General features: G+C 41.6%; 1 long non-coding RNA gene across 1 annotated transcript in view; it reads left to right on the top strand.

Moving 5' to 3' along the window:
* The window catches only part of LOC135230818 (uncharacterized), a 31,864-nt gene extending 19,097 nt beyond the window's left edge, over window positions 1-12,767 (top strand). Inside the window, exons 2-3 of the long non-coding RNA XR_010321569.1 lie at window positions 5,567-5,644; window positions 8,911-12,767. This is a non-coding gene — a long non-coding RNA (uncharacterized LOC135230818). The remainder of the gene's footprint in view (window positions 1-5,566; window positions 5,645-8,910) is intronic.
* The last annotated feature ends 477 nt before the right edge of the window (window positions 12,768-13,244 follow it).

Here is a 13,244-nt window from a genome sequence, read left to right as displayed (position 1 = left end):
TCCTCAGTATAGCTATTGTTGGGTTGTTTTGAGGACCAAGTCTACTACATCAATTTCTCTCGGAGCTTAATATCAGGAAGACCTGTACTTTTCTTGATCAACCAATATGTTTTTATTTTAATGCCTCTTTGTATAGGTTGCTAGGAAGCTCAAAGCTGAATCTGTGCCCCACCTTTGTCATTAAATAGGGCTTTCGAGATTTATTTCGGTGTAATGACTTTTCCTCTGGCCTCATCTTATTATTCCTTTTATGTATTTCTTTGTAAGAACATATTGCAGTGTACGCATTTTTGTTGTCAATTTCCATTGAGTCGATTCCAACTCATAGCGACCCCATGTGTTACAGAGTAGAAGTGCTCCAAAGGGTTTTCTTGGCTGTAATCTTAAGGGAAGCAGATTGCCAGGCGTTTCTTTTGTGGCACTGCTGGGTGGGTTCAATCTACCAACCTTTTGGATAGCAGCTGGTGCAAACCATTTATGCCACCTAGGAACCTTAAAAAAAAAAACCTTATGCGTTGTTAAATCACTTCAGAGAATGAATGCAAGAATTGTCGGGCATTGCTGAACCCGCCTGAGCTGTAAGATCATCTAGAGGATTTGCGGTGATGCCTGGGAAAGCTGTGGAATTTTATAACTCTATAAATGACCTTGTTTTATGGGAAGAAAATAAACAAAGCCTTGGAAGTGAAGTGCCTACTGAAGGATGCAGAGCTAGTGAGTAGCAAAGTCTCAGCCCAGGTGCAGCGTGTCTTACCATCCATTCATCCAGCCATTTTCAGGAAGAAGACCATTAGCAGTGAGTTGAACACCAGGAATGTTAGATGCTGTGGCATTTGGTGGGGAAGATATTCTGGGTGGCGGGAATTGCGATATGTCTTCAATTACATCATGTGAGCGATTGCTAACTCTTCTGTTGATGGGAACAGCCTTGCCCAAGGACAGGAGACCTGCACATGTGGATGGGGTGGACTCAGGGAGAGGGAAAAATGCTAATTAGAGCATCTGCATATTTGACTGCACCGAAAATCCAGCACTTGGGACTCTATTCTAAGGTAAGTGCTGAAAACCTTTTATCAACAAATAACTTTTAGATTTGGGTGTGGAGGAGAACATGCTGGAAGAGATTCCACACATTGCATGGCACTGCAAGCAGGGGTCATTCCAGGATGATTTCAAGGAACCTAACAGCATGCTCAGCTTCTTCTTAGCCTGCCTTACATTTTTTCTGGCTTCCCTGTGGCCACAGGAACCTGGTGTTCCATGGAACAGTAAGTCCAGCAAAGCTTAAGGGTGGGGTTCTGCAGGGACAGATCTTCATTCAGTTCTTTCCAGCGATGGATTGATTTGTCGCCATCCGTAATAGGTGGCTCTGCTGAAACTCTGCAGTTGCCTCTTGAAATAGGAAAACCGTCATCACGTGGGTAGGAAATTGCTAATGGGGTAAAAACTTTTCCGGGCCATTAAGACAAGTTCCTGCCACTTGCCTATAAGTGAAAGTTTAAACAAACCTCCTTTGTCAGTTAGGAAAACCGAAGTCAATATCTGATTTCCGCAAAATTCAATGCTATTCTGTCTGATTCTTCTGAGCACACAAAACCCACAGATGCAAGAGCGCAGGTGAATAGTGTCCTGACTCAGAAATAAACTTCTTGGGGTGCATAGAGTGCTTTCAGTGGTGCAAATCGCTGGTAATCATAGTTGCTATACTAACTTTACACGGTGCTGTACTGTCTATAGATCATTTTCATATACAGTATCTCATCTCATCGTCATAAAAACTCAACGAGGTGAACATTACTCTTCTACTTTTACAGAGGAGAAAACTGAGGAGCAGGAAATTCAAGCAGATTATCCTAGATCACAAGGTGACTGTGTATTGAAGTTATGAATGAGTCTAAGGCCATTTGTGTCCTTGTGCAAAGTCCAAAGACGAGAGGCAGGGTTGGGAACTGTAGGTGGAATGGCGAATGCAGAGGTATGTTTGGCAAACATACGGCCATCTAGGGAGATGTCCCCAGACGGTGTCAACCATTGACCAGCCTTCTCTCTGCCTGGGAAGGCAATCAGCTAGTGGCAGATACCCTCTGATTTGGAAGTCAGCACAGTTGTTATGTAGTTTGGTTCCCTCATTTTTCAGATGAAGTGTCTTGCACGGAATGATACAGCCGATGGGTGATAAAGCTGGATTGTTCCCCAGTCTTCTGGATCTTATTCCAGGATTTCTACCACTACACCAGGATATTCTTCCTGCTATACACTCTCTCCTTTTGCCTAGACAGAAGTGAGTTTACAATTAAAGAGGATTGGCCTTCCTTAGGTAAATTAGCTAATAGTAACAATTGCTATTCATTGAACACCTGTGGTGTGCCAGGCACTGTGCTAGATACTTTGCATAAGTTATTTTTAATCTTCACGAGAACTTTGCAAGGCAGATATTATTATATCTGTGAGAAAACTGAGACCAGGTGTGATGGTTAAGTTTGTGTGTCAACTTGGCTGGGCCAAGATTCTCAGTGGTTTGGCAGTTAAGTAATGATATAGTTTTGTGGTAATGTAATGCTGTTATTTGGCGGTTACGTAATGATGTAGTCATCCTCCCTGATGTGATCAGCCAATCATTTGAAAGGGAAACGTCCTCGGGGGTGTGGACTGCATTCAAGATATACATGGATGTTCTGGCAAAGCTCACTTGCTTGCCCTGCATCCTATTTCCGGCTTGTTATCATCTGACCTTCAGTTCTTGGGACCTGAACCAGCAGTCTGTTGCCTGACCCGCTGACATTGGGATTCGCCAACTCTGCAGCCCTGTGGACCAGCAGCCTGCAATCTGACCTGCTGATTCTGGGTTTGTCAGCTGCTGCAGCCATGTGAGTCAGGAGAAGCCTCCAGCTGATGCCTGGCCCATGGACTTTGGGACTTGCCAGCTTCAGCAGAGTGAACCATTTACTTAAGATAAATCTGTCTACACACACACACACACACACACACACACGTGTATATACATATATATATATATATATATATATATATATATATACATACACATTGGAAACCCTGGTGGTATAGTGGTTAAGAGCTATGGCTGCTAACCAAAAGGTTGGCAGTTCGAATCCACCAGGCATTCCTTGGGAACCATATGGGGCAGTTCTATTCTGTCCTATAGGGTTGCTATGAGTCAGAATCGACTTGATGGCACAGGGTTTTTTGGGTTTATATATACATACGTGTATATAGCTATGAGTCGGAATCAACTCGATGGCAGTGGGTTGGTGGGTGGGTATATACATATACTCTTCACTGGTTTTGCTTCTCTAGAGAACTGAGCCTAAGACACCAGGGTAAGGATGAACGTGGCCAGGATGATACTGAGTTCATGTTCTTTCCACTGTGCAGTGCAGTCTCTGGAATAATTTATCTCTTGTCTTAGAAAACACAGAAATGTTTGAATTTTTGATGTGGTCAAATACCATTTTTGAAAATCATTAGAATTCAAATAATCTGTATTTATTCCTGGAATTCTATCTGATTAAAATTGAGTTAATTATTGCCTTTAAAAGGAGTCCTTAGAAGTTTTGGTTAATGAATTTTTTTTTTTAATGTAAAAGAAAACCAGCATTTTTTTTTTTTAAAGCTATAATTCAAGTCATATGCTTAAATAATCTTTTCAGAAGAGGCACCAAACCAAAAACCAAACCAGCTGCCATCGAGTTGATTCCCACTCATGGTGACCCTGTGTGTTTCAGAGTGGAACTGTGCTCCAAAAGGTTTTCAAGGATGTGAGCTTTGGGAAGTAGTCACCAGGCCTGCCTTCTGAGGTGCCTCTGGGTTAACTGTTTGTGCCACCCAGGGAGTCTTAGAAGAGGGACAGTGGATTTCTAATTCCTATTCATCTAGAATGCTAGGGGCAGAATTCTAGAGGGTCTTTTGTATTAATTGGCTTTTCTTTTCAAATTCAAATACCTTCAGGAGAGCTAAAAGTGTTAGTCATTCACACTTCAGTTAATACATTTGCTTTCTCTTAACATCTGTGATATGCCTGCCAAATTGTAAAAACATATATATTATAATTATGTTATATATATATAATTTCCAAGTTAATATACATATTAACTTGGAAGACTTTGAGGAGTGGAGAGATAGATCTGGGTACTATGCCTTAGTGGAAGGATTTGGACCACAGGCAGGCAGCATGGAATTACTTGGTGCTTAGGAACCAACAGGGAAAGGATGCTAGAAGATGAGAAAGTGGTACTGACAAGGAGGTGGAAAAGAGTCAAAGCAAAATTTCTTAATTTCCATTTTTTCCCTGACCCCTAATGGGTGTTCCCGGCCAATGCGTCCTGAAATTCTCATGCAGCATAGGTACTAAGTACTGACTGAAAACCCTGACCTTTGTCAGACACTGTAGTGATGCTATGACGTGCCCTTCGGTACCTCTATCTATACCTCTGTCATTTGTCTCTATCTCATTTGACATGGATCCCCTTCTTCTGCCTGCACAACCAGGCATGGATTGGCCCCACAGGACTCAGGTAAGAGTCTTCTTCCCTGAAACAGCATGTGCTACAGAGTCAAGGCCATTGCGATGGTGCCTCTTAATCTACTCTCTTGACTTTTACGTAATTTGTGATCTTTGACTTGTGTTGTTATCTGGAGCCTGCCTGTGGGTACCTGGTTTCTGACTGTTGGCTTTTTTTTTTTTTTTAGTATTTTATTGTGTTTTAGGTGAAAGTTTACACAGTAAATTAGGTTTCCATTTAACAATTTTTATACAAACTCTTCCGTGACATTGGTTACGACTTTCACAGTATGTCAGCATTCTCATTATTTCCATTGGGTTTGTTCTATTTCCATTGATCTAGCTTCCCTTCCCCTCCTTGCCTTCTCATCTTTGCTTTCGGATAAATGTTGACTGTTTGGTTTCATATAGTTGATTTCTTGAGGGAGCACATTCCTCACAGGTGATATTGTTTATTTTGTAAGCCAATGTATTATTTGGTTGAAAGGTGACCTCCAGGAGTGGCTTCAGTGCCAGTTTCAAAGGGTATCTTAGGGCAGTAGTCTTGGGGGTTCCTCTAGTCTTTATTGGTCCAGTAGGTCTGTCCTTCTTTAGGAATTTGAATTTTGTTAGACCTTCTATTGTGTCCCTGGTCAGAATTGTTGGTAGTGGTAGCTGGGTACTAGAAGAGGTTGTTGTTTGGATGGGCTGTTAGTCTGGTGGACTAGTTTCTTCTTTGAATCTGTGTTTTCCTTCATTCTTTTTTGCTCCAGATGAGTAGAGACCAATAGTTGTATCTTAGCTGCTCACAAGCTTTTAAGACCCTACACACTACTCACCAAACTAGAACATAGAACATTATCTTTATGAACTATGTTATGCCAACAGACTGAGTTGTCCCATGAGACTATGGTCCTATGCTGGCTCAGTTTTTAACCTCCAAGCTTAATTTTGACTCTTGTTATGTGTCTGATCCCTGACTGCTCATTTGGCTTCTGAGCCCTATTGGCTTTTCCCACTCCCAATTCCTACCTTTAATTCTTAGACTTGCTTTATTTTGCTGTCTAGCTTCCCACCCTGGCTCTGGGATGCCTCATCAGTACCAGTCCTGGCCCCACAGGGAGTTCCATCTTATTGAGCAGCCAGGTAAGCAAGAAGGCTGTTGAGGGAGGGGTCACTCATATCCTCATTTAGCATATGGCACAATTCTCATGGTCTTCTGGTCCTACAGTTTGATTTTACATGTAATAAGATGGAAGAAATACTTTGTAATCAAGGGGCAATAATTGTTATTCTTCCCAGTTGTTAAGTTAGCTATGCCTCTAGAATTGTAACGTTATGTTCCAAATTTATATTGAGTTCTGCGGTGTCTTGAAATTGGGGTCAGCCCACCTTTCCAAAAAAGGCCAGACATATCCCTGTGATGTAGGATATTTGATACAGAGTTCATGGGTGACACTTTCTACTGCTTCCTCATCATTCCAAAGGTAAACAAAAGTCACTTTCCCCACAGAGCCTAGATTTTTGTAGTAACGTTGCCTGTGTGGAATCCTAACTTATCTCAAAAGGATATTATAAAAGGAAGGAGAATTTCCACATCTAAAATAACTAACCCAAATCAAGAGCTGTGGTTGGGAAAACCAAACTCAGTATCTGATCCCAGAAAAGTTGAGGCACTTTGTCTTGCAGTTATATTGAGTATACAACTATGAGTAACTTCTCGGGCAAACGAGCTAAGATAAATTTCTTGCCATTTTTGGGGGGGAATATATTGATACATTTGCAAAGTAAAATAGGGTAGGTTCTCAAATATCACTTCTTTCAGGCCATGATTTTTGGGATTTTACATTGAGTTTATTTCTGGAATTATAGCTGATTATGGTAGATAAGTCGATGAGTCAGTGTCATCTCTCAGAAGCTCATGTTGACTTAAGAGCATATTGTCAACCACACTTCCAGCCCAAATCAAGCAATTTAGGCATGGCTTTTAAAGTAGTTGATTCCCATAACATCCCATTTTACACTGCACTTGTAGTTGTTTTATGAACTCCAGAGTCTGGTAGGCTTGGGGGTGCGTATTTCGGGAAGGATTTAGAACAGTGCTGGGCAGTCACACGACACGTAAGCTATTATTTCCCGTCATCAACATAGCATTGACTGGGCAAAGGACAGAGCACATTCCCGGTTTGTATTGAGAATTTCTGTTGTCCTTTGAAATTCTAAGTAAATATTTCCTCCCATTGTGCAACTCAAGAAGTCTCATAAAGCAATGGGTTTGGCATTCAGTTTCTGGAAATCTGTCTTACAGAGGCCACCTATAGGTTTCCTAGAGTTGCTTGAGTGACAGTTAGTGCTAGATGATGCAGTAAAGGCCACAAGCCAAGTCTGTGTGACAATAAAACAGACCCTATAGGGACAGAGGCAGAGATAAGCAGGGGCAAGTCTAAGAGGTATGCAGCAACAACTCAAAGGATGTATCATTCAGATAACCAAGGTCGTAGAGAGTGGAATGGGAACACCAAGAAAGCTGTCCCTGATAAACCAATGCAGTAATTGGAAGTCCTTGTGGCGATGTGAAGGAGGACTGTGGAGGCCTCCAGGGTGAGATAAGGCAAGCAATCAACATGTCAAGGTAATTTGTTAGCAGCTCCAGCTTTGGGTCGAGGTGTATAAACCTGCTGGCTGTGATGTATGAAGACTGTCAACCTGAGGAAATGTGGCCATGGAAGGACAATAGCAAATAGACAAGAGGAGCCACCTGTACCTATAAAAGTAACTTCTGTCCCAGTGAAGGCAGACCTGATCACAAACCTTTCGTATAGGTGGAGGGGTAGGCATGGCCTCCATATAGGACAACGGTATTTCCCACCTTACACTTATCTGTTGAGTAGTTCTTATGGACTGATGCTTTGAAAAAAGCTGCGAAATAGGTGTCAGGGATTGCATTGTATCTCCCAAAATATGTGTTATACTCCTAACCCCTATACCTGTGGATGTAATCCCTTTTGGGAATAGGGTTTTTGTTATGTTAATGAAGCCGTTTCAGTGTAGTGTGTGTCCTAAACCTAATCACTTCTGAGTGATGTAAGGAGCAGCTGAGGCCCGGAGATAAGGCTCACAAATGGGATGATAGATGTCACATGAAGATCACCAAGGAGCCTAGGAACAGAAACTGAAAGAGACTCAGATCTTTCCCCAGAGCCTACAGGGACAGACAGCCTTCCCCTAGAGCTGGTGCGCTGAATTTGGGCTTCTAGCCTCCTAAACTGTGAGAAAATAATTTTCATTTTTTAGACCCACCCACTTGTGGTATTTCTGTTACAGCAGCACTAGATAACCAAGACACTAGATATCTTAGTTATCTAGTCCTGCTATGACAGAATATCACAAGTGAATGGCTTCAACAAACAGAAGTTTATTTTCTCACAGTCTAGTAGGAATTTTTTTTTTTTTTTTTAGTAGGCTAGAAGTCCTAATTCAGGATATCAGTTCCTGAGGAAGGCTTTCTGTCTCTGTCAGCTCTGGAGGAAGGTCCTTGTCATCAATCTGCCCCGGCTGAGGAGCTTCTCAGCACAGGGACCCCTGGTCCAAAGGATGTGCTATTCTCCTGGCTCTTGTTTCTTGGTGGTATGAGGTCCCCATGTCCCTCTGCTCACGTCTCTCTTTTATATCTCAAAAGAGATTGATTTAAGACATTATCTAATCTTGTAGATTGAATTCTGCCTCATTAACATTGCAGAGGCAGGATTTACAACACATAGGAAAAATCACAACGGATGACAAAATGGTGGACAGTCACACCATAGTGGGAATCATGGACCAGCCAAGTTGACAGATATTTTTGGGAGACACAATTCAATCCATAGCAGTAGGTATGAAGGTATTAGTGAAGGCTCATTTCTGCAGGCCTCACTGATCCCACGTGGACACTAACTAGTTCTCTGAACCCTCACCATCCCACTGAGACCACATGGACCACCACTCATCCCATCATGAATCTCACACCTGACTCAGTACTTTTCTCACTATCCTACTAAGCACACACCAACAGCACACACTGTTCATCATTTCAAAAATTTCAGGTCCACTTTACAAAGAGCTCAGCTGAAATCACCCTGCTTCCCACAGATTACATCACACTGTGACAGCACTGGCTCTTTGCCCACTCAAGATCTATTTTTCTGTTTTTCTTAGAAGAAACCTTGATTTTATTCAGGTTAGGTTGTGTGCAGCCAAGAGACTACATTTCCCAGCCTCCCTTGCAATTTTCATTTGGTTATATGATTAAGTTCTGGCCAGTGGGATTTAAACGGAAGTTGTTGGGTGGGGCTTCTGGGAAGGTTCTTTGAAAGGGGAATAGAATGCTGGGGCATAATGTTTTGCCTTTAGCTTTTCCATTTTTTCCTCCCTAGGTTTGAAAACAGACGTCATTGCCACATCTTGGCAGTCATCTTGTGACTTTGAGGGCACAAGCCATCTAATAAGAATGGTTGGTTCATGAATCAGAGGAGATCTGAGTCGATGACTTCGTGGAGCCATACCACCACCCCTGGGCCTTTTTTTTTTTATGCGTGAAAATGAACCCTGAGTTTTGCTTAAGCCACTGCATTTGGGTCTATGTTACTATGCTGAAGGCAATTCTTACTGAAGCAACCCCTCACCCTTCTGCTGAGCTCACATTGACTGTGTATATGCTTGCTATTCCCCTTAGCCAAAGTGTACTCTGCATATTATCATTTGACCATGATGATACATAAACGGAATAGCTGTCCTTGATTTTTTTTTTCTTAATGCCAAGGTAAGTCTCTGCATTTTTCTTCGACTTATCCAGTTGTACAAAGCAGAATGGATTTGACTCTCTGAGGTATATAAAGCACATTCTATAAATGTAAGGGACAGAGCCTAAACCGGTACAACACAAGTTATAGTTAGCAGGTACACAGAGATGTTGGAATCAATGATTCTTTCTTCCCAGAGTCAGCACCCAATCATGTCACAGTGATTGTTTCTGCATCACAGAGATTGGGGTAGAGTCCTCAGTGGCAAACTTTACCAGTTTCTACTGTGAAACTGAGTCATACCCACCACACTTCCTAAAGGGGTATATTTGAAAAAAATTTACACATTAATATCCTTTCCTTGCCTTGCCTCTTTCCCCCTAAAACCCTAGGAGAAACAAAGCTCAAGATAGGGAGATTGCAACTGGAAAGTGGGAAGTAGAAAAATGGACTCACTCTAGTGCTGCCCAATATAAGGATATGATGTGAATGGTGCCCCCTACAGGGCTTATTCCCACCCTCGATTTTATCTTCCATCCCAGCTACTGTCATCCCAAAGTCCTTGGGGGATGCCATTGTAAAATTCTTCTTCTGGTTCCTCCTTATCCTTCTGGGAAATGCCTCAAGGTGTTTTGCATGATGGAGCAGGGGGAGGGGTCCTATGGGACACCAAGAGTTAAAGTAAATGGTTCTCAACACTCTTCAGGCTGCAAAAAGCAAGGTTGAGAGCTCTGTGATTGAAATCTCTATAAGTGGTCACCTAGGCATAAAAACCACCCTTACTGTTCCCTCAGAATAGGTGGCATGACTTAAAACTTGAAAGCAGTAGATTTAGGATAAAAATGAAATGATATTATTTTAAACAAAGAACTCTTGGGTGCCTGGATGCTTCTAGGCCTTAACCCTTCTTAACAAGTTGAGGTACTCAAAAGAACCAGGGATGTGTCTAAATGACCCCGTTTGTGAGATGCTTGATGTCTGGCTCTGACTCTTTGGCAGCCTTGAGGTTATCTCGCAGATTTGGGGCTTAGAGGGAGTCACACATGTGAGTCATGGTCACCCCCCTCATTTTTCTCTTTATAGCTTCCATTTGGATTGGCATTTATGCAGTTAGTCATTTCTCTAATAAATAACCCACATTAATTTTTCAGTGATGGATTTCCTGTCTCCTTAGTCTCTGTAGTCCTTTTTTTTGCCTGCCCTGCCCACCTCAGCCTTTGGATATTATTTTTTCGTCATTTTTATGTTAATGCTGATGCTGTAATAAAGAAGCTACCGCTTCAGGTCTTTGTTCTTTCTAGTCTGTTCCAGGCTGTGTGTCACCTGTTGATAGGACAAGTCATTTAGTCCATCTGAGCTTCAGTTCCTTCATCTGTTAGTACCAATTGCTGTGAAATAGACTGACTCAACCCTATGTGTGTCAGAGTAGAACTGTGCTCTATAGGGTTTTCAGTGGCTGATTTTTCAAAAGGAGATAGAAGGGCCCATCTTCAGAGGCACCTCTGGGTGGACTTGAACCTCCAATCCTTCAGTACACAGCTGAGGGCTTTAACCATTTGCCCCGCTCAGGGACTCATCTGTTAAATGTAAACACATGTCTTGAGAATAGTAGCTCATGGTCACAAGGTAATGAGTGGAGGAGTCCAGGTCTGCACACAGGTCTCCTGATTCCCATGACGCCCATAACTCATAGCTTGTTGTGAAACTCAGATTAGGTAATGTACTTACAGGCATTTTATACTCTGAAAATGACATGAAGATCTTTGTGATTATTAGGAATTTTCTCTCAGAGAAAATTACTTTCCTTCACTGTTTTGTTACTTCCTCAAACCTCAGGGGGAATGGCTTTTAGACTTCATAAAGAGTCAACTAATGCTTATGAAATTTTAAACTATAGTTGAGAAAGCTTTCATTGGCCTTTTCCTGTGATCTCACTGGAAACTAGACTTTGTTCTTTTCTGCTATCATCCTCTTTAGGTATACCATTTCTGCACAGGTGTATGTGGTGTGTGTGTGCATATATCCCTTCAAGAGTCATGAAGATTCTGTGTTCTTATTTTATATCTATGTCGGCTCAGAGCTGGGCTCAGATATTGTTGATTTCTGTGCATATTCTTGTAGAAAGAACGTTTTCTGGAAATAAAGGCAAAGGTGATTATAGAACAGGAGTAGGATTCTTTCTGTGGGGATTTTAATTTGAACCAAACTTCGGTGGGAGATAATGGAGATACAAAGTGATGGAATTTTGTGTTGTCACCAGGAGTAGTTAACATTGTTCATGGTGATGGGGCCTCCGGTCCTAATGACCTGGACTGGTGGGCACTGACATATGAGGTGCATGGTGAAGTGTTCACCAAGACCCAGCTGTGGCCCTGGGCCCTGTTGCTCTCAGGGAGCAGCATCCTTGCGGTGCCTCCTGGGGATTGCTCTTCCCATATCCCTTGTCCTAGGCTCTGGTGCCCTAACATTGCTGTCCACATGGAGGGGCTGTCTCTCCAACTCTGTCTTTCTGACCCAAGAACACTTCAGAGGATCTGTGTGAGTTCTTGAAAGGAAGGAACTTATTTAAGAAGAGGGGTTGGTCATGAGAAATAGTAAAATTGTAGAATTTTTAAAACCAAAGAGAGCCTCAGAAACCTTAAAGCTCGAAGTTCTTATTTTATAGATTAAGGACACTGAGGCCTAGAGGGGTTAAGTGATCCAAGTTTTACAGCAAAACAGTATCTGTGTTAGAATGATAATTCAGATCTTTTGATTTCTAATTAAATGTGCTTTTCTACAGCATCTTTCTGTAATCAGGAGGAAGTCAGTCTTTTGATGAATAACTGTAGGAGGGTTAGGGCAGATTTGAGAATTGCCTGACTTATTGTTTGGCAGTAGTAGCCACTCTAAGGGAAAATGGCTCTGAGATAGTTTTAAAAAACAATCAGGGTCACAAAAATGGACAAATAAATCGTAATGTCCTGGCCCACATACCCCAGTATTCTTCATTTGTCTTCCTGTTTACAGTCCTGCCTTCTGGTGTCTTTCATCTTAATAAACTAAAGAGAATAAGAAGGTGCCCACTGGAGTCTCTGTAGCATATATACTTCTTTTATTTTTGTTCACAAACATGAGTTCTTATAAGAACCTGGAAAGAAAGAGAACAGGAAAGGCACATTTCCTTTGTTTTCTGTATCTGCTGCCTGATTTCCTTTGTGGCCATGGAATGTGGGCCTGGGCTTATTTCCAAGGCTATGTGTAACCAAGAACTGGAAATGAAAAATTTAGTGATGGTGTTTAGCTGTTTTCTTCTATTTTTACATAAAATTTATTAAAAATAGAGTTTAAATAAATTGAGCTAGTGTGTTAAATTGTCAAATAGAGTGTATGTTTTCACCCAGTGGTGAGTTGGAGCTAGCCCATACTGGCTCACAATAATGGATTGCTAGATATTTGGGAATTTTGCTAGCCTATTGCTAAAAAAAAAAAAAAAAAAAAAAAAATTTTTTTTTATTGCTAAAGTGTCAGTAGCCTGAAATTAGACCTGGTAGGAGAATTTACACCATGGAAATCAGCAAGTGCTACAAACCAGGGTTTTTTTTTTTTTTTTTCCCTCAGAGAACTAATTTGCCAACACAACACTATCTTCACTTACTCCCCAAAGTTTATCATTGTTAATTTTCTTATTTAAACATCTGGAAAAATGATTATTCATATACTATATTGGAAACCCTGGTGACATATAGTTAAGTGCTATGGCTGGTAACCAAAGGGTCAGCAGTTCAAATCCACCAGATGCTTCTTGGAAACTCTATGAGGCAGTTCTCCTCTGTCCTATAGGGTTGCTATGAGTTGGAATCAACTCCACAGCAACGGGTTGGGTTTTTGGTTTTTTATACCACATATTGGAGCCTGGAGGCTAGTGGTAAAGAGCTCAGCTGCTAACCAAAAGTCAACAGCTCAAATCCACCAGCTGCTCCTTGGAA

This window comes from Loxodonta africana, chromosome 3, assembly GCF_030014295.1.
Source record: "Loxodonta africana isolate mLoxAfr1 chromosome 3, mLoxAfr1.hap2, whole genome shotgun sequence".
NCBI classification, from domain to species: Eukaryota; Metazoa; Chordata; class Mammalia; order Proboscidea; family Elephantidae; genus Loxodonta; species Loxodonta africana.
This window is presented reverse-complemented; position numbering and strand designations above follow the sequence as displayed.